We start from the raw sequence: 21,382 nt of genomic DNA on the forward strand, positions 1-21,382 counted from the left end.
CTACAAGATAACAACTTAACTTCTCATGTACAGAGATAAAGTTTCTATTAACTAAGTGTTCCAGTAGAATACCCAGCATGACTACAGACGGTTCAGAGAATATTTTGCTTACCACAATGTATTTCAAACAAACAAATCAGATGGTTTGCTTATAAACAAAGACAAGAACGCTGAAAAAGCTCTAGCAGCATTTCGCAGCCATGGAAAGCCAGAATGGCCAATTCTGATCCAATTTTCTCAAGCCAGACCAGAAACAGAGAAGTAATGAGCTTTAGCACTACACAGAAGGTAGGTAGCTGCAGGAAAATCCTGGGATTGTTTATGGCAAAGAGAAGCAGGAGACATGAGGGGGAAAAAGAAATATGTAAAATAATGACACCTAAACCAAGAAAAGGATCCCATTTACCTCTTTTCCATACTGAAAATGAACTGAAATTAAAAAACAACAAATTAAAATGGAGGAAATGAAATTCCACGGCATACCATGCATATTAAGCCTCTGGGACATATTGCCACAGAGCAACGTGGGAGTAATTCAATAAAATATTGGAAGTGGATTTACATAATAAGAACATCTGCGATTCCATTAGCAGAGTAAAAGAAAGAGTACACTGGCTATAAATGTTCATCCAAGCAGACATAAGCAAAGCAGTAATTAATGTGACCAGAAAGTTATCTCCTGCACAGGCAGGTTATTCCACATTTGCCTGCATTCAAGCTCTGGGATTTTCATGTGCAACGTGCCAAGAGGCCGCTGCCCAAGATAAGACGGGTGCCCAGGTAGGTGGGCTGTGATCTAATCCGCTTTGGCAAGCTTCACGTCTGTGGAGAGAGATCACATTGCAGTTTTCAGCAGCTTATTGTGCAGCTTCTCAAACACAGAAACAAGACTACCCACTTTTTTTTTTAGCGGAGATTATCCTCTGTGACACAAAAAGGGCAGATGAAATTTCAGCCAAACCTATTAAATAAATACCTGCGGAGCAGCGAGCGACCCTGGAACACTCTGGTGGAAACATGGCTATTTTGGAAAGTTCTCAGCACCTGAAAAAGAATGGGTTTACTGGGGAAATAATCAGATTTTAGCCGGAAGGGCTGCTACTGGAGAGCCCCACGGTTAACCCTGACTACAAGGATTCTCAGGAACAGCTTCCTGCGTACCCACACTCCTGTGTTTTAGGCTAGATGTGGGGCTGGGAAAGTTTGACAGTGACAAAAACGGCAGTAGGTGCATCAGAAGGGCACGGGGAGCTCCACATCTCCTCAGGAGAACGGGGAAGCGAAGGCAGGCGACACACAGACCTAAAACACACGGGGCAGGAGCTGCTGGGGCTCCGAGGCTGGAGTGTGTCCCCCGCACTTTCCCACCATCCACAAGCAACTCGCTGCCAGGGCCAGATTTTGCATATCTGACTCAGCCCTAGCCCTGAAACAGTTCAAGCAAGCACGTCCAATTGAGAGCTCAACCACCACGGGCTTTCCCGGAGAGCCTCAGAAACCACTTCTGTCTGGCAGAACGACACCATCCAGCTTCACATTTCCACCCAACAACAAACCTGGTGGATCCCAGAGGGCCCCGGGCACGCGAGGCTGGGGGAACACCAGTGAGCTGGGAACCCTGCCGTGAAAAACAGGGCACAAAGAGCCGCCGTCTCCCCACCAGCCCAGGGAGAAAAGCCTTCACCTCCCAGCACTGCCACCTCTCCAAACTCCCCTCCACTTCCAGCAAGTTTACAAAGGCGTTTGTGCTTTAGCCAAAGACAGAAATGCGCCGGGGGGAGAGCTGAAAGCAGATTTAAGCTGGAAGGACCATACCTGCCTTGCCCGGGGCCTGCCGAGCAGAGGGAACCACTGCCATGTCTCTTCTGAACTCCACAGGTTGAGCCAGGCTGTCGTTTCGACATTCCGTGCAACTTTCCACCAGCACACATGATATGTTCAAACTTGAGTAACTCCTCCCTCCCTCCAAACACAGGCCCAGGAGATGGCCCTGCCTCTATCATCCCAGTTCCTATAGCAACTCCTGACCCAGCAGATGGAAACAGAGCTGTTTTCTAGGCAAATCTGCCTTCTTGGATTCCTCCGCTCTTCCCTGCTGTTGGCCCCTCCTTGCTCCAGTGCTCTCCCCAGGGGCTGCTCCGCTGGCACTTGGCCCAGACTTTGCCTGGAGGAAGGCCAAGCTTTGAATTCATTTAGTAAAACCACAACATAAAGCAGCTCTCCTGCTCAGGAAGCAGGGCCCGTGTAGTCCCAGGGGCGAGCCAGGCCCCGGCAGAGCCGGCTCGCACCTTCTTGTTCAGCACGGCGGGCCGCGCTAGCAGGAAAGATCCCGGCAGAGGCATCGCCACACCACGCTCCTCATGCCCACTCTTCACCAGCCTGTGCTGTCCGTGGGGGAAAAGGTAAAACCCAAATACAGAGCTAGTCATTAATTAAATCCAGCCGATGGGATTATTGCAACTGAAGAGCAGAGCGGGGAATTTCTCAGACACTTGGGCTTTTGCTTCCAAAGTCTTTCCTGGAAGAGGGGGAGCCCAGCGGTGACATTGGGTCTCAACGCATGTTCATCACAACCGCTCACCCCTATTGCTTTCCTGGGCTGGGGTCCCACAGGAGCAAAGATCACTAAATGCAGCTGTCAGACAGCTGCGTGACACCACATCCATTTCCTTTTCACTTAGGATATAGAGGGACAACAAAACTCAATACCACAGGGTGGTACTTGGCAGGGGAGATAATTACCAAAGGTGACAGTAAGAACCTCATGGAGAGGTGACATTGCTAAAGCTCCATGGTGGCAGGACAAGCGGGACTGGTGCAGATGGGGCCACAGGAGACACTGCCATGGCCGGGGGGGGTTGGCAGGCTGTAGGCACCCCACGGAGAAGGGCTGCGATGTCCCATTTGGACACCCTATCAGGGGTAAGTGTCCCCCTGGGGCCAGCACAGCAGTGCCAGGGTGGGACGTGGACACCGGTGTTGTACAGCAGTGACACTCACAAGGACTCCACAGGAGGCAGAGACAGCAGTGATTCAGCCCATTCTCAAAGGCTCCCGCATGCTACACCAGGCTTCAGAGCAGGAATCACAGCAAAGCGTCACAAGATGCAGCAGGTATTTTGAGCAATCAAAAGAACAAAAGAAAGCAGACACGAACTACACTGTGCCCACACGAAGCCCCAACTGGACAACACAGCTGTGAGCTGTAAGACAAGTCATATGTGCAGTCAGATGCTGCCTCGCTCCCATCTTCCTCCCTGCCTCCTTACCCCATCTCAGCCACACAATCCACCTCTGTACCAAGAACAGAGAGCTATCTACTTTTTTCCTCCCTTTGGGTAATTTTTCCATGCTTGAGCACATTAATCAGCTCAGAGGACAGGACAACCCTGAAGGCGCATAGACGGTTTGGGACAAAAACACATGACCAGCAATAGGGTGGAGGTGGAAAGACATGAGACCTCTTCCTGCTTGGGAAGCCCTACTCCAAGAGGGTGTTCCTGATCCAGATAACACACTAAAAGGGCATTCTCCTGCCAAAATCAGGATGCTTGCCCTGTGAACATAACGACTAAGCCGTATCACAGGCCTCTGGGGTGAGCTGGGATCGCAAGGACTCCCTTTGGAGGACACAGGGCAGCTTGTGGCAGAAGGTACCTCTGGACATCCAGGAACAGGGAGCCCAGGAGGGACATCAATAAAAGCATCAAAGCAGATGTACGGTCACAGAAGCAACATCAAGGGTCTAGAGGAAGCTTCCCATTCCCCACGGCACTGGGCAGAGCAACAGCGCAGCTTGCAAATGGATTTGAGGAGCTCCTTCCCCTGGGGAAGGACGGTGCCGGAGCAGCACAAAGCCCTGCTAGAAAACTGCTGACCTTGCACTTAGACTCACTGTTGCCTTCAGCACTACAACACAGAAACAGGCTCGCTGCTGGATGCCCTCTGAAATGTAACTCGATCCCACGATATACACTCACTAATCAATCTGGGCATAGAGCAAAGCCGAAAACAGTCCTCTTTTTTTTTTTTTTTTTTCACTGGAATGAGCCCAAATATGCACAATAACAAATCCCACTCAGAGCCATTACAAACTAAAGTACTTCAGAGAGTTTTGCGTCTCGCATTGCAGAGGGAGCATACTTCTGCCATAGCATCATCACTTCTCAGATGGTGTGTTTGAGAGACTTCCTAATGACCTCATAGCAGCACATGTGACCAGTAAGTCATCTTCTCAAAGGACGAGAAATAACATCAACAGACCCTGTTTTGCTTTCTGCAGCATGAGCAGGTTTCCGAACGCGAGGGAGCACAACCAGCTCAGCCCAGGGCTGGCATTTTTATAGTTTCTCCAACAGATTGTGTCTGGCTCCAAGAAAACATCAGACCAATTAATAGATGAAGGCCCATTAGCAGACACTAAATTCCATATACAAATTTAGACACGAAAGCTTGTTTATCCCAACGCAAGGCAACTTGGCTGTTTTTCAGTCATCCGTATGGTATCCTGAATCCCAGAAATATTTCACAAGCATTCTAAGAGGAGATAAGAAATGGTCTCAGAAAACAAGTCCTTGAAAATATTGTTGATTGTTTATAACCCAGACATGTTTTAACGAGCTTAAAAAACAGCCTTTTCTTCCAGTGTTTAAAAATAACCCCTAAACTTGGGTGAGTCTGAGCAGCAAGGCAGAAATTTGAAATTCACGGGTGATGAACTGGTGAGCAGTTCACACTGAAATTGAGAAGCTGCCTTTTGCTGTCCCAGGGGCACCGCGAGAAATAAATGAACAAACCCTGAGGAGTATGTTGATGCTACGGCGAAGACAAGACGACAAACAGCTCAAGATTGATGATGGCCCTGAACTTCTGAGCAGATCTCTCCTCCGGACCGAACACAAGGTTCTTGCGGAAGAAAAGCTACAGAAACACATTGTAGAAATGAACGTCAGAGGAGACGTGCCACAGACCTGCGGCCAGAGAGCTGCTCCACAACAATGATATGGGAATATATATCCAAGTATGAACAAGGAAAAAAAAAACAACTAATTGAAATACCACCCAAGAGCTTTTTCCGCCAGGCCTCTCCTGCAGCAGCAGCACAACGGGTCACTCCAGTGATGCCACCAGACCACACAACCCTCTCCAGGGGCTCTGCCCCATGGTCAGACAGGACCAGGACACACCTAAGCAGCCTCTGGCTAAGCAGGGACCACGAGCTGGTGAGCACAGGACAGTCCCGCTAAGGATGCTGAACCTGTATGCATTCAAGTTTATTATTTCAGTGAGAAAGTGAAAGCCAGCTCCTACCTTCACCTTCCCAAGAACTTTTGATGGAACACAGCAGCCTGCCATACAAGTGCTTTGTTTACACCCTGCAGGTCTCTTCCATCCTTCCTCGTAGTGTGAGAGCACGTTCACTCCCACCCCAGCTGGAACATCTGTTCTGCTAGTGTCGATCTGCCACTGTGCAGAAATCCAGCCATAAACCTGGGAAAAGAGGGAAGCAGGGCAGAGCTTGGTGCAGTGGGGAGGGCAAGATTGGGACATGTGTGTGACATTCCCCGACAAATACTGCCAAACCACCCTTACATACAAGCTGCTGTACTGCAGGGTAACAGAAGGTGGCTCAGAGATGACACCACAGTGACATACATGGACACCTGATGTGGGACAGACCCTCCCAAGCAGTACGAGAGACAAGGGGGTGCAAGAGCAGCACCACACGCCCCCCACCCCATGCTGAGGAATCCTTTCCTGCTCTGAAAAGAGGTGACGAGTTCTCAGGAGGGCAAATACCCCCACAGTACCCTGTCTCTTTTGCCCCTCAGCGGCTTCCTAAATCACGAGAACAAGCACAACCTCTGGGCCAGCCACACGATAAACACATCCTCATGTCCCAGCAGATGAAGTGTGCAGCTGAACCAAGCTGCTTGTTTCTGGGTGCACAGACAGCTGCTCGGTGAAGCCCTGTCCTGGAGGTGGCAATGGAGGAACGATGACAACTCCCCAGCCCCCAAAATCTCACTAGGAGCCTTAATACTATCAGGAAAGATCCAAACAGCAGCAGCCTCCTATTTGCCCTGTCTTTTAAACACAGTCTCAGCTGCTACACATGGGCTGCCCCAAAGATGGGGATGAGAATAGAGAGAAGGAAAAGTAGAACTTATACCCCCAGGTCAGAACAAGTGAAACGAGAACAATTTAGCTTTATTTGTTGTAATGACACAGCCCCTGCAAACACGTCATCCAGCCGAGGAGCAAACTCCTGGCATAGAGCAGCACGCAGCAAGGACACGCTTGTAAACACCCTCCCCGGCCATCTTTGCTGACGTAATTGTGAGAAAGGGGCAGAGAAAACCATTATCTGCAAACAGACATCCCTCCCTGTCCCTGGACACTGGGACCTGCCCAAGCAGGACGTCTCCAGCCTCTCTGCCTTGCTCTTATCTGCACTGTGAGCCAAGTATCCTCTGGTGTCCCGCAGCAGCAAGTGCTGCAGATGAGAACTGTCGCAGCTCCAAGGAAAGATCAACTCCCGTGAGCCAGGTAAGCCTCTGCTCTGGAATGCTGACATCTAATCCCTGGAAGCAGTTCATATATTCAGCAGGCACAAGGCCTCTTTCAAAGCTGACCTTTTTCTTGAAGCACTAGATAGTATGTAATGTCCTCAACATTGTCCTTCACATACATGTTCCTCCCCCACCACTGCAGCAGGACAGCTCTTTCTGCCCCCCATCCCTGATATGGGTTTGAAGCAAAGGAGTTGGCATAAGGAGAGCTCCAAGAAGCAAAGCTGCACAGGTCCCAGGACTGCTGGGGACAAACCCTGCCATCCCACCTGCAGGGATACTTCCCCACATCTGGTCCTCCCTCCCAGGCGTTTCCCAGTTGAACCTGTGTTGGCATATTTCACCTCAAAGACTACAAGCTGAGGGGACCTGAGAACACCAATGCCTCAGAACAGAACATCAAGCTCAGAGAAAAGCTTCCTTCACTGGAGATTTTATTCCAGGTACATGAAGAATATGAGCAGAAAGCCAAAGCAAACCATAAGCCCTGGCTATAAGCTTCAGCAAGGAGCAACAGCATGTGGGAAGGGAGCTTCATCACCCGACATTTCTTTTCCCAGCAAGGGACACCGAACCAAGCGACCCACCAAACAGGCAGAGCTCAGCTTGTGGCAGTGACGCCGCTACAGCTCCTCCACCTGCAAAGCACACAGACCTCCGCAAAAATAAGAACTGGTGGGAAAACAAGAGCTGCCAGCCCCCAGCTGACATCCCTGAAGGCCTGTACAGCTGCTGCAGGACCCTCCGGCCATCCAACCCCTGCCCTGACCTCTGCACCTTCAGCCCAAGCTGGCACGTAGAGAGCAGCTGACAGCAGTAGGCACCACATTCCTTCGATTCCTCAGCAAGGACGATCATCTTCAAATAACCAGGAGACTGCAGAAGCCCAGGCTCCCAGCCCTTTTTGCTGGGTCTGCTATGGAAACAAAAGGCAGGAGAGTGATCTTGGGTACGCAGTTCAGCCAGGCAGGACAGCAAAGGGCGCCTCGTAACCCACCCAAGGACTCTGCTGCTCGCTCCACACCACCAGACGTACCCAACACAACGGCTGGTTTGCACTCTAACAGGAACACAACACCCATCTCCAGAGCAGATGACAGTGCTAGCGAGATGACAACCAGCCCACGGCAGCTCTCATTTTCAGCACCAGTGAAGCACGCACATCATTGCTGAATCTCCCTGTTAGACGAGGGGACACAGAGGGACACCTCTAGCAACGAGGTCCTGGCCAGGGCAGCCTCCACCTCCTCAGCAGCTCCTTGCATCTCAGCCATTTCCCTTCCAAGCAAGGCCTTCTGGCCCAAGCAAGCATATGGGTGTTGCAATCCGCAGTTTTGTCTGAAGAAATCCAGCCCAGCCGCAGCAGCAGGCCCCTGCTCTGGCCTGACTACGTGCCGTCCACGGACACCCACTGTGCCCAGAAGCCCTGGCATTCCTGAAGGCCAGTTTACTTCTCAGATGCAGAGAGCTGTTCTGCTCCCGTTAACGCTCAGGATCACGATGTACACTCCGACAGGCACACTCATCTCATGACCTGGTGTTTTTCCCTGAAATAAAAGCAGCAGGCTCTGTGGAAAAGCCTCTCCTCCCGCTGCGAGGGGCTGAGGTTGGCAGATGAAAGGCAACTACATGTCTTGTGCACGCGTGGGCTCAGCCTGGCCAGCACCCATCCCACACTCGGCCCCAGGGCCAGGGATGCTCTGGGTGCTCATCCTGCGCCTCCTGACCAGCCTGGCTCACATCTGGGCAAACACCACGGCTAATACCAGGAGGAAAACACCCGTGTGCTCACTCCAGCAACAGGACACATCCTACAAGCACTGCTTCACCTGTAATAGCCCGTGTAATCATGAGAAAACCACCTAACAGGATCCCTGCCCTTTCCTGCAGAAACAGCACCAGGGTCTGCTCATATTTCCCATACTAGCACGGAAAAGACAGGAGGATCCAGATCCATTACACTACTAGCCCTACTGGGACATTTCCTCAGAGTTCACTCAAATGTTTTTCAACCTGCAGGATGAGGTAATTCAAACTCAGATACATGACCCACACTATAAGGTGGTTCACTAGGTACGACTCTCAAGCAAAAGCAAATAAAAGCTGATCCAGTATGGTACGCTGCTCCATCCCCGGACGTTTGCAAGACTTGGCCAGACAAAGCCATGGCTGAGTCAATCACATGCTGGAGACAGTCCCACTTGAAGCAGGAGGTCGGGCTGAAGACCTCCAGATGTCCTTTCCAACCAGTATTTCCATCACTCCATGACAGTAAATGAGAGGAGGCACAGTAATGATTGCCAATGGTTTTATGAAAGACTCGCATCGAGTTTCTCTGAAGGGATCTTTCTAAATTATATTAAAAGCTTGGTTAACGAAGGTGTCGGCACTGACACACTCAGGGCTAATTCTGTACTGGCAGGGATACTGGAGTACCAGCGTCCGTGACTTGATATATTGCACGGGTCTCAAACAGGGTCAGCACACCGCGTCAGACTGTCCTCGCACAAACTAACACCGGCCATAAGAGATTTCTTTTTGGCGTTTAACTTCAGCTACGCGTTCAAATACAAAAGCTTGCAATAATTCCAAGAATACAGGTTAAAAGCAAGACAGCCAATAACTCTCAAGACATCAGAAGCAACTAGAAAAATCATTTCCCACTAGAAGTCTTCACTCTAGGGAGGTCTCAGAAGCACTGCTGCTATTTGGTGTCCTTCCAGTGCTGGGACGAGGCCAAAAAACGCCACGGCAGAGACCGAACCACATCTGATTGCTGATGGCTCAGTCCTCGGGGAGAAGACAGCATGTCTGGACGAGGTGCTCTGTCTGGAGGGTGATGGGGACGCTGAGACCGTGAGAGAAGGTCAAGGGACACCAGAGAAAGTGCCATCAGGGCCATCCCTCCAGTGTCTGCCCACAGTGCTGCCAGGATGGACCTACGGTATCTGCACATGGCACTGGCCAGCAAAGCTCATTTTCTCAGGATAAAGCCCCATCCAGGTTGTCCCGAAGCATGAGGGAAATGATAAGATTGCAGCTGGCTCAGTATGTAGATAGACAGCATCGTACTGATGGAAAGACAAAGAACACTTTGGGAAGTTGGGTTATTTAAATAATATCCATCGCAATCCAGACAAATGCAAAACACACACACACTTAAAAACAAAGTCCATGGGATGAACTGACAGCATCCGGACACTTGTCCAGGGAAGCAGCGAGGGTGCTCACTGCACGGCCAGCTCTGCTGGTCTGTTCTCTTCAGCGGCTGAATCACAGCACACATGGCCAACACCTCATCCCAAACAATAACATGGCACTGGAGGCCACTCGTGTTCTCACAAGCATCCCCAGCTCAGCTCCACTATAAAAGCAGAACTGAAAGATAAACATTCCTGGAAGATCATATTACCCAGCACGAATACATGACAGTTTGTCAGGAACGGTAGAAACAGCCCCAAGCTTAGAGAAAAACACTTATTGTAGGCTGATATTTTCACATTGGAGAATACTAGTCCTGCAGCTACTTCTGCTACAGGTTTGGTGGTGTTAGTTTTTTGTTTGTTTTTTACTTTTTGACAGGCAGAAACAAATGAGCACAAGTGAAATAACATGGCAGTACTACAGATGGACAACAAAACCTGATGCCTGGCTAGTTCAGCTCTCCCTAAGAGAGCAACACAAATCACTGATACCACTACCAACTGATACACCCAACAAAAACGTGCCCAGACTCTCATCCTTCAAGGAAAAAGAGCAGCTGCAAACGCAGTGTGCTCTGCAGGCTCTGTCTTTGCTTGCTCTTCATTATTGATGGGTGGGGCGTTTTTACACCTTAAATGCTATTCCCAGAGAAACTGAACTAAACTTCTCATTTTCACTGCATAAATTCATCTGGTTGGAAGAAAATACCCCACCCTATTCTTCTGGCCTCCAAAGTGCAGCTGGCAGACTCAGGATGTACAACAGTCCTGGGGAAGAAACACAACTGTTAACTTTGCTTGTCTGTCTCTCATCCTGTCCTCTCGCCCTCTCCTTCATCCCCCACGGCACACACGAGCTGATCATCTCCCCACCATCTCTTGACGAGAGCCGACTTGTTTTGGGTTCATCAGGACCTGCAGAGCTTTGCAGACAGATCTGGGCACAGCACTCAAGCATCAAGAAAGTGAAGTCAAATCAGGTCAGGAGAGCATCATCCATGCCGGGAGCCCTTCCAAGCAAACACCCAGAGAGCTGCTGCGCTAGGAGCAGACAGGCCCCAAATCCAGATTTTGGAACAACTCCACCCAGTTTAATTCCTTGCTCACACATTCTGCAAGCATTAGTTCTGAGTGGGCTGGTGTTTTAACAGCTCCAGCCCTGAAGCTTCACGGACAAAACAAGGTTTAGGCAGCACTCTTCAGGGCACAGGGATCGTCACCTCCCATGTGCACACGCTGCTCAACCCAACGGCCCCAGGATCATCAGCCAAACTGCGGGTGGACAGACGGCCCATGAACAGACCCAGCAGGATCCCATCCAGGAGCAGCGTGAAGAATGAAATGGTTGAGCTGCTGCGAAAAACACAGAACATCACTGCAATCCATCAGAGCACCAAGTGTTTTACCAGTGCTTTCTTTCAAAGAAGGATTCTGGGATTATTAGCCAGTAAGGGCGTGGAATCCAAGCAACTTATGTTCACAAGTTATGTATGACGTTGAAAGTAGGCATATTAACTTGCATTGTACTGCACGCTCACAAGGATGCCAAACAAAGTTTGATGAGATGAGCCTGTAAATAGGTGTTTTCCACTTCCACGTGCTTGACTTTCCACCTCTATGAAGTACTTGTGTGAAGTTATGCATGGGAAAGAGCTTCTGATAAACCCCCATGGAGCAGACATGCTTAGGTGACATGAAAGAAAACCACCACCAAGTCTGTGCTCAGCTCTAAGATTTACTTTCAGCTATTTGATGCAGAAAGCAAGCTCACAGGAGCACCTCACAGAACCGAGTGTCCTACAGACAGAACGCTGATGTGCAGTGGTAGAAGGTTTTAATGCATCTTGGTTTATACATTCCTGTCTTCAATTGTGTGATGTGTTTGGCAGATTTCAGGCTTGGGATTTGAAATTTTCCCTGCCCATTCTGACAATTTTTTTTAAAGAGAGATGGGAACAAATGATTCCTTGGCTCCTGTTCCCATAATCAATATTAGTAAAATTTCACCTACTACCACATCAATTCTATTTTTGCATAACTAATGCATTCTTGATTTGGAAAAAGAAATACTTTTAGGCACAAAGAGGCCCTGGCATATCAATGAAGTGCCTTTCCACCTTGCCTGTGAGAATGGGCTGTACTTCAAAGCTCCTGGCAACAAAACTTTTTTGCTTGCTCCCCTATGCTACAACACTATCCAATGTCACCTTAGAACAGCTTTGCTTAATTTTCAGCATTCTTAAACAATGGCTGGGATTATTTTGGAAGAAGAGGTCTATCTATTAAGGACACCTTAACCCAATTGCCATAAAGAGAAATGGAGACCAGCATCCCTTTAGAGAGAGGGCAGAGAGCAGTGGGATCCTCTGCAGCAGAACATCAGCATCAAGTCTTCACAGAATGTTCTCATGCATTAACAGCAAAAATATCATCAATTCTACATAAATTCCTTTGCCGAAGCCAGCAGAAAAACGTCTGTGGAATTAAGGCAGATGAGAGACTTCCCTCGCTTGGGCTTATCCCAACACTGCGCGTACTGAAGAGAGAAACAGAGCTAAGGAAAGATGAAACACTTCCTTGCTGTCTCCTGTTGCTGTCCAAGCAACGGGACCCAGCACTTGAGAGCATCCCTGGATATTCTTTATACTCAGAAAGCTCCTGTTGGAACACAAAGCCGCCCTGAAGATAGATGCTTTGGCCGTCTCTCGTGTTTTGTATGTGCCATGAGGACCACGGGCATGTGACTCGTGTGTTAAAACTTTCTGGCTCACCAGTCGAAGTTCAGATTCTTTCCCTGCAAAACACACTGCATGATCTCATCTGCAAGCAATCAGCCTGAGAAATCAGCTTGTTAAAGGAAGCTTCTAGGAAAGGAGAGATTCTCTGGAGAATTTGGGGGTCTATATGATTTTAAGCAGTTTGTTAAACCCCAGCTGCTCTTCTCCCCATTGGGGTCATACAACCAAGAAACCATTTCTCCTCCCACACAACTCCAGACAGCAGGACAGTTTGCCAACACCTAACTGGAGCGTCACATTTTCATCCTTTTAAAGCGTTCACATTTTCATGCAAACTCATTTTCAACGGGTGTTGGAAGAGCGCAAGAACAAACTCAGAGCTCGAAACACAATCCATTAAACGTGTGATGGTGGTGACCTGAATGTGTTAAGACAGAATATTTTCTTCATTTCTGAATATGTATTTCAGCATTTCCCCACGATCACCACTTGGGTCCTAGACATGTACCCAGAGATGAATAACCAGGACAGCGGGTGCTCTGAAGAGAAGCAGGGGAACACACAAGCAGCTCCCTGGAAAGGCAGCTTTACGCTGAGATTGCTGAAGGAGATGGAATACAATTTTACCTAAATTTCTGGTGATGCTGCAGGAATATCCAGAAGCCCTATACTCCATCCCCACAAGGAAACATCCTTTCCTTCCCAGTGACACCCTTAGGGAAGCACAAGCACTGCTAAGAGCGCAGGAAATGAAGCGCAGGGTTTGATTCCCAGGTTACACATTCGGTTTATCTCTGCAGGCCCAGCTGCACCTTGTTCCTTTACAAGGAGCACTGTGGTGAGTACAACACGCAGAGCAACTCTTATGCCCACAAACCCAGCACTATTTGCATCCCCTGAGCTTGCAGAAAAAGGACCATCACTCCTGCACCCCAAAGGGGAGGCAGGGAGGACCAGACGACAATCCTGCTTTTCTTCACTTTGTTCCACACAAGCTGTCGCACCGGGCATTAGCTGCATCTCCCAGGCAACCCTTTCTCAGCTGCCCCAGCTGGTCATTCAAGCGCTTTGAAAGACTCTCCTTAAAATTCTTGCATAGAAATCGCTGTTCAGTGTTCAACAGTGCATACAGGAGGGGAAAAAAAGAGATAAATAAAAGCTAGCCTGTCTCTAACAAAAGAGATGAGGAGGACTGAACCCTTGGCTCTTCCCAGCCATGGATTATTCCAAGCGAAGTGATTATTCACCACTTCCAGCACCTATTTGCAGTTCAGCTTCCAAGAGTAACTGTTACGAAACAAACAGAAGGAAGCAGAGATCAGAGTGGAAAGGCAACACACATTACCATGAGCACAGAGGATTGAGTTAACTGCACTGGGTTCTCCTCAATTTGTCTCTTCACTAAAGCTACTTTAAAAACATTACCTGCACCTCAACCCATGGCTCTTGAATTAATTGTGAGAATCGCTGTGCGGGACTCTGCCTCATACAACACAGGATGACAGTCACGGTGCAGCTGTTTCGGTCAACAGTGGCACCTTCTAGTCCAAATGCAAGTCCAAACCTCACAGGGACTTGAAATATTGCAGCTTTTTGCTGTGTCTTTAAAAAGAAAGAAGAAAAACCACATAGCTCTGTTTGACTGCAAACATTCAGGCTAAACAAAATGTTATGAGAAGAGTCTCCAAGCTTTTCGCTCCTAGCCAAATTCCTAATTTTACTTGATTAAGAGCAGACACCCCCCAAAGATATGTCAGCTACTAGAATCAAGGTACAGGACAACTGCCCCTGAAGCCCTGGGAAAGCACATCTCAGAAAATTCAAAGCATAAAGAGGAGACGATATTGAAAAGCTCAGCTGCTACCTCCCATGGTGCAGCTTCTCAACCAAATCATGAAGGGGAAAAAGAAAAAGGAGACTTTCCGGCTCAAGTTCCAACTCCTTTTTAAAAATCAGTTTATAACCACTAAAATAAACACAGTAAGAACAACTGTGCAGTAACTGGGAACCTGCAAAACCAGCTGCAGTTTAAGAGCAGCTCAGGCAATGTCTGGCAAACACCAGCAGATACAAACAGCCCAAGGGGATGGCAGGACATCTGGGGCACGAAACAGTGAATTTCACCCATGGGCTCGTTGAGAAACTGCCTGAAGTTGATCCAGCCAGGGTGTGCCAGGCAGAAGCTGCTCTGGCTGTGCTGTTCACCACCGCGGTGGGCATTTGCTCCCTGTTAGATCTGCCCATTCCCAAAGTCCTCCCTCCTCCCAGGTGCCCGGGGCTCTCCCATGCCCTGAACCGTCTCAGCTCTGTCAAGCACATCCCAAGCAGAGAACTCCAAGACACGGTTCTTGAACATTTCAACCATTTTGAAGTCCCTCTAGGACATCTTCAGAACAGCAGCCACATCAGATGGTGCACAACTGCAGCAGCATCTCCAGAGAAAAATCACCCAGTCCTGCTGCCGTTTCACCTTCCAACTCCAGCCGAGGTAACTCCCCAGCATTTGGACAAGCAGGAGAGTTTGTGCCTCTTTCTCCTCAATTACTTTTTAGAAGTGGAAGACTCAAATCTCCACAGAGCTACCTCAAGCCTTGCTAGAAAGCCACATGCTTTGAACATCCTCCTTCGCTGCAAAGTTGACAGTTTTCAATTATACCCAGTTCCAGTTGTTCTTGGCTCTCCCTCCCTCACCACAGACCTGTGCTCTCCATGGCTGGGCTTGTCACTGTGCGCAAAAACCAAATTCAGGAAAGCAGCAACAAATAAAGTCTTCCTGGAGAGTGAACTGAATGAGAAAGGTGAAATCTGCTGGGACAGGTAAGGAGCCAGGTCTGGAGCAAGGGACAGGTCACCTGGGAACATCCAGGGCAGGAAAAGGACAGGGACCCACCGGGTCTCGCAGGGACGGCTCCAGAAAGCTTAAGATGCTGCAATTCTCCAACCATAGCCTATAACCACCAGGTCACAGATCCCTCACTAGCAGCAAAAGAAAAGCTCACACACCCACTCACAGCTGCCCGGGGGACAAGAACACACCTGGGTAATAGATTTAGGTGTTCTTAAAATACAATTACTTCCCTCAATTATACACCCGAGGCCAGAACCCACAGGCTGAGCAAGCCACAAGCAGCATGGCAGCTAATTCACAAGGAGCTTCTCTTGATTCTGACAGCCCACATTACCCAGACTATCAGGCTAAATGGACATCGGAGCCTGTCTAATTTTATGGTCTACAGAGAGGAGGCAGGAACGGCTGATGGAAGAGCGGCGAGAACTCTGCCCACACACACACACACCACTCCTGGCTCCACAACAGAACTGCTGCTACTTTTTTTTCTTTTTAATTATTTTTCTTTCACTGGAAGCAGTTGAAAAGAAAAAGAAGAGCTCAGCATTTTAAAGCAAAGTGTCTCAAAACGCTGGGTTACCTTTCAACCCCAAAAGACAAAAAATATAAGTGAAACAAAATCTCAGTCACTCCCTCAGAACCTTTTTCCCTTTCTGCCTCCAGCAAAGCAACACCTTGAGCTCCACTTTATCACCTTTTCTATCCTCATCTCCTTTGGCTTAAAAGATCCCACTGAAGAATTTGACATGAAATAGTCACAGATTCTCATATTTTATCTTTTCCCACTTCCCCAGGGCTAATTAAAGAACACTTAGAATCCAGACCAGGCAAAGAAACAGCCAGCATGCCCAGCGCAAAAAGGAAGAAAGGGAAAAGCACCAGCAAACAAAAAAATGAAATACTAAGTATCAGCCACAAAAAGCCACCAGGAAAGTTTAAAAGCAAAGTTTTCCCAGAGAGGGAAATCTTCAGAAAAAAAGCTCTTCTGCTTAAGGAAAAAGAATGGAAAGCTCTTTCATAAAGGAGAAAAACAAATAAACAAAAAAACCCAACCAAGTAAGTCAACCAGCATGAGCGCCTAACTCTCAGCGTTGTGAGAAATAAACGCATCTCGGGACCTGAGCGTAACTAACACTGCAATCAACACCGCAACTACCACCGCCGCTCCGCACCACAGCAGCGCAGTTTACTCTCTCCTACCTCGCACAGCCCCAGCAGCTGCTGGTAGGGCCACAAAGAACCTGCCCGAGGGCTGATCCAGCTGCAGGGAAGAGAAAGCACCGCAGAAGGGCCGGCCCGGCCGCGGTCCCTGCTCGGCCGAGCCCGCGGCGGCAGCCGGGGCTGACCCCGGGGAGCGGGGACCCCCGGGCTGCAGCGGGAGCGGTGCTGGGGCCGGCTCCTCACCACGGCCGGCAAAAAAGCCCAACAAAGAAAGTTAAACCCGGTCAGTGGTGCTGGCAGAGTTAATTAAAAAGTTCTCTCGCTGCGTGTTGAAACACCGAAACGCCCTGAGCCGCGTTTCAAAAAGTTGACGGGATCTTGCACACACGAAGTGACCCAAGTGCTGCAGCGGTAGGTGCAGCCAAGCACAAAGCGGGTGCCCCGGGCTTGTGGGGACTCACCGGCCCTGTCCCGCCTCCGCCGAGCGGCTCCTGCCCGGCCCGGGGGCGAGCGGCGCCTGGGCCCCAGGGACCCCGCTGAGCGCTGGTCCCCAACACCCCTGGCAGGCCGAAAGCCCCGCGGGGTTTACCGAAAGGCGCCCGGGACCTGCCCCGAGCTCCTCCCGCACCTGCGCCGGCCAAGCGCAGGGCACAACCGCGGCGGCCCCGCCGCCCCCAGCCCCGCCGCGCCGCCGGCCGGGCCCACGGGCACCCAGCGGGGCGGAGCGAGGCCGCCGCCCCGGGCAGCGCCTCCCCCGGTGGTGGCGGCGGTGGCGGGCGGGGTGGGGCCGAGCGAGTGGCCGCGCTTACCTGGGAGACCGAGCGGCGGCGGCGGGCGCGGGCGGGCGCGCTGCATCACGGCCCCCTTCCGGCCAACGGGCGGGCCAGGGCGGGGGCGGCCGCGCCGCTCTTAAAGTGACCGCTCTCCGGGGCGGCGGGGACGGTGGGAGCGGCGGTCCTGGCCGCGCTGCGGGGCCCGCCGGGCGGCGTCGCTATGGCAACGCGGCGCGGAGGGCGGGAGCGGCGGCCGGGCCTGGGCCGCCCTGGGGAGCGGCGGGGTGGCCTGTGCCAGCGCGGTGTCGTCCGTGTGCCTCAGTGCCCCGCCGTGGCACCGTGTGCTCCGTGTGCTTCAGGGACCTGTCGTGTTCCTTTATTCCCCCATGTGCCTCAGTGCCCTCCCGTGTCCCCTGTGTGCCTCAGGGCGCCGCCATGTCCCCGTGTGCTCAGCCCTGAGTCATGTTCCATTGTCTCCCAGGTTCCTCCAGGCTGAGCCGTGTCCCTGTGTGTGTCACCACCCCACCGTGTCCTTAGAGCCCTGCCATGGCCACATGTGCTTCAGGGCTGAGATGTGTCCCCCGTGTGCCCCACATCCAGTTGACTCCACATGCCTCACAGCCGTGCTGTCCCCCATGTCCCCAGGTCTACCTCATGGCCCTGCCACATCCCCAGGTTATCACATGTACCTCAGGTCCCTGCCATGTTCTCCTGTTCCCCTCTGTACCTCAGATGGCTGCCATGTTCCTGGGCCACCACTGCACACCCCATGCTCCCCAGTTGATGCCACCTACCAGAGATGCCCACCATGTCCTCGAGGGTCCCATCACCACCATGGTGCCAGCGGGTCTCTCCCCACCATCCCCGGCACCCTCCCAAAGCCAGGTACATCCTGTGTCACCACAACGTCACTTGGCGTTGTTGGGCCCCCAGCCAGCGTGTGCTGGTAATGGCCTCTGAGGACACATGGAGCCTCCGTTACAGTGGCCTCTCCCACACATGCCTCATTTTAACGAACTTGACATAATTTCAGCTAGTTTTTAGGGTGATGTCAATGAAGATCGGCCCTTCCCTGGGGCTGTCCAGACACAGGGCCCCAAACAAGCCAAAGTGAAGTCAAGTGGGAAATTCTAATGAGCAGAAGTAAGGAATGGAAGGAAAACACTGGTTACCAGGGAAAGGTGTGCTCGGAGACACCAGGTGAAAATGTAGCCAAAACATTAGACTAGCGACCAGCTGCACAGAGCTATACAGTCTCTGGGTGTAGAGTAGATGGACCTTTTGAAGGTATTGTTTAAGAACAAAGAATGGTGAATATCATTGCTTTGCTCCAGGAAGCAGAAAAGTTGCATTAGAGTAATCCCATGTTTCTTAAAATCAAACATTCTGTCTCCTATTTTCACTATTTCTCCTATTTTCAATAAAAAATATTTTCACTCATATTTTGCAGTGTGAGCGAACACAAATCAGTTCTCAATTTCATGTCTTGGACCTCTGTTGAGCTGTTCTTTAATGCTGCGAGGTAAGGGGAGATACAGACTGATATGTTTGCACTAGATTGCTTATTGAGTTCTTATTTGCCCTGATTTTTTTCTTCTAAGTCTTATTTACAGTAATGTTTTCAAGCTCCCCTTTTTCAGACATCCACTTGTGCAGTGAAGTAGCACAGCGTGTAACAGCTAGGTGAGGCAGCGCAACAAAAAATCTTTGTAATATATTCTCCATTACGCTCCTGAGACACCATCAGTCCAACTTGGAGGGAGCCAGAGGGTGAATAATGCGCCTAATGAAAGCAGCTGTGTTTACCATTCCCATGGCACGCCTCCGCAGGGAGCAGTGTCCCTGCCCCTCGCGTCGCTGCCTCAAAAAGCAGCCACTGAGCAGCTCTGTGATCTGGATGAGCATGGGGATGAGGGGTCAAAAGGCTGTTCACATTACAGGATCGGGGAAATGTGGAAAGAGGTTCCCCTTGAGGAGCATCTTCGGAGCGCTGCATGTCACAGTGTGGCTTGTCCCGTAGGACACAGCTATGGTACTAAATTAAGCAGCTCCTGGGGACACCACTGGGTACAGGAATGTGATTATGTGGAACAACAAAACTGCCACAACAATCCCAGGCTGGGGTTTGGGGTTGAGCATCCATCACGCTCCCCAGGGACCATTCCCAGGCTGGGAACATGGTGGGGATGTTCAAGGGGTGCTCCCAGTACACGTCTGGATGTTGTTGGCCAAGAGGTTTTACCGGCAGGGCTGAGTCCTGGAGCAGAGTACTCTGTGAACAGCAGCAGGGCTGGGGGACTCAGGGGCAGTGGGATTAGAGGGTGAGATGGCCCCAGGAGATTTGGATAAGAGGTTGGAGGGATGGGTGGTATGAGGAAAGATGGGGCTGTAGCATGAACATGGAAGGCTCTGGAGTGGGCAGAGCAGGGAACGGGGAGCTCTGGGAGAGGAGGGAGTGAGACACATGCGCAGGACACCGGGACTTCGGGTGGGGGTGGAGGCCCCTGGGGCAGTGGAGCTGGGGTGCAAGGGGCTCCCCCTGCAGAAAAGAGAGCGACTGGCAGGAGCCTCAAACCCCGTGCAGGGCTGGAAATGCAAGTGCAGGGCTGGGTCCTGGCATGTCCCAGCTGTGGAGCCTGTCTGGATATGCTGCTCTGCTGAATGCAGTGTAGCGCAGACATATCATCCCTCTGGGGCACCGCAGGGCTCCCAAAGCCATCTTGCCTCGTCCCCTGTGAGCTCAGCTGGAGCTGGTGCATGTACCTGTGAACTGCCCTGGTGATGCACAGGCCTGGGAGTAGCTACAATAGGCCTGGGAGTAGCTACAACAGGGCTGGGAGTAGCTACAACAGGGCTGGGCGAGGGTGGGCTGGGCGGCAGCACTGCCAGCACCGCGCTGCGGAGCAGGGACGTGCGCTCCCGACCATGCCCTTCACTCCTGCCCTCGGCAGAGCTGGTCCTGGCCATGTTACCTCCGCCAAAAGCAAGTGCGGCAGCAGACAGGAACATAACAGGTAGGAACAGGGACTGACCACGACGTGAAACACTGGACTTCATGCAGCAGACCGACTGGAATGGTTCTTTTTGTATTTAGCTCATTCAAGGCAGCAGGTCTGAAATGAATTTTCAGTGGTTGCACTAATTTAAGCTACCAGAGTCTGGCTTGGATGCTGCTTGGTGGTAGCCTCTGTCACATCTGTATTACCATATATCTCAGCTTGCTGTCCCACACTGTATGGAACAATAAAATTTCTCACCTGTAAGACTTGGTTGGTTTTTATTTATATTTTTAATATATTGAAGGCATCCCCGTGTACATTTTGCTCTGTTATGCCCCAGCACATTCGTTTGTTTTGACAGATTCTATTTTCCCACCACATCAGCTCTCTGCAAGGTACTGACAGCATCCTCAGCAATTTCTTGTACATGCGCCATATGTGGTGTCTGAACCGCTGCAGGCAGCAGCTCTGGTCCTGCTCAGGTTGTCTCTGCTGCCCTCTCCTGATGCCATCGGGATATGCTGGTCTTTGGGAAAGTCCTCGAACACCAGGTTTACCATCAACTCTGAAAGATTTCAACACCACCACCACCATTGTTGAAAGATCTTTTTTATTTTCAATTATCTTTCCCATTCCAGAATTTTACATAACTCCACGTTCAGCTATTCCTTGTGGCTGCACGTCTTCCCCTGCCTACGCGAGGGATGCAGAGCTCCTCTGAAGGGCTCATCCTACACCACCGCCCACAGAACTCGTAGCTAAATTCTGTCAGTGACTCAGCTTTTTCAGCTACATTTTTTTTCTGAGATAAGCAGGTCTCTGTAACTGCCGTGGGCTGCAGCTCCCTGCTCTTCTCTGTTGTGGCCTGCAGTGCCGCACTTGGCTTTTCCACACCTCTTCTGCAATCACTGCATGTGTGATCCAGCTTCTGTCCATCCCTATGTCATGTACGGCTGCTCTAGGTCATTATGAAATGTTTGAGTTCTGCTCTTATCAGGGCCTGAGGACCTAATTGCTGTTGCCATTAGCAGACCTGCTTTCTTACACATATTGCTCAATGAACAGCTGTACAAGGCACACTATGTGCA

At 50.7% G+C, this 21,382-nt stretch overlaps 1 protein-coding gene across 12 annotated transcripts in view; it reads right to left on the minus strand.

Moving 5' to 3' along the window:
- The window catches only part of LOC102084310 (discoidin domain-containing receptor 2), a 57,495-nt gene extending 40,009 nt beyond the window's left edge, over positions 1 to 17,486 (minus strand). For 2 of the 12 annotated variants that reach the window (XM_005511563.3, XM_065036041.1), the window contains exon 1: positions 1,816 to 2,122. The gene's annotated coding sequence lies outside the window, so the exon portion shown is untranslated. Of the gene's footprint in view, positions 1 to 976; positions 1,045 to 1,815; positions 2,123 to 5,310; positions 5,491 to 16,561; positions 16,797 to 16,983; positions 17,232 to 17,331 lie in introns of those variants that run through there. The other 10 variants (XM_065036038.1, XM_065036036.1, XM_065036043.1 and 7 more) reach the window with 10 other exon arrangements.
- Positions 17,487 to 21,382: the final 3,896 nt, after the last annotated feature.

This window comes from Columba livia, chromosome 19 (assembly GCF_036013475.1).
Source record: "Columba livia isolate bColLiv1 breed racing homer chromosome 19, bColLiv1.pat.W.v2, whole genome shotgun sequence".
In the NCBI taxonomy this organism is placed as follows: Eukaryota; Metazoa; Chordata; class Aves; order Columbiformes; family Columbidae; genus Columba; species Columba livia.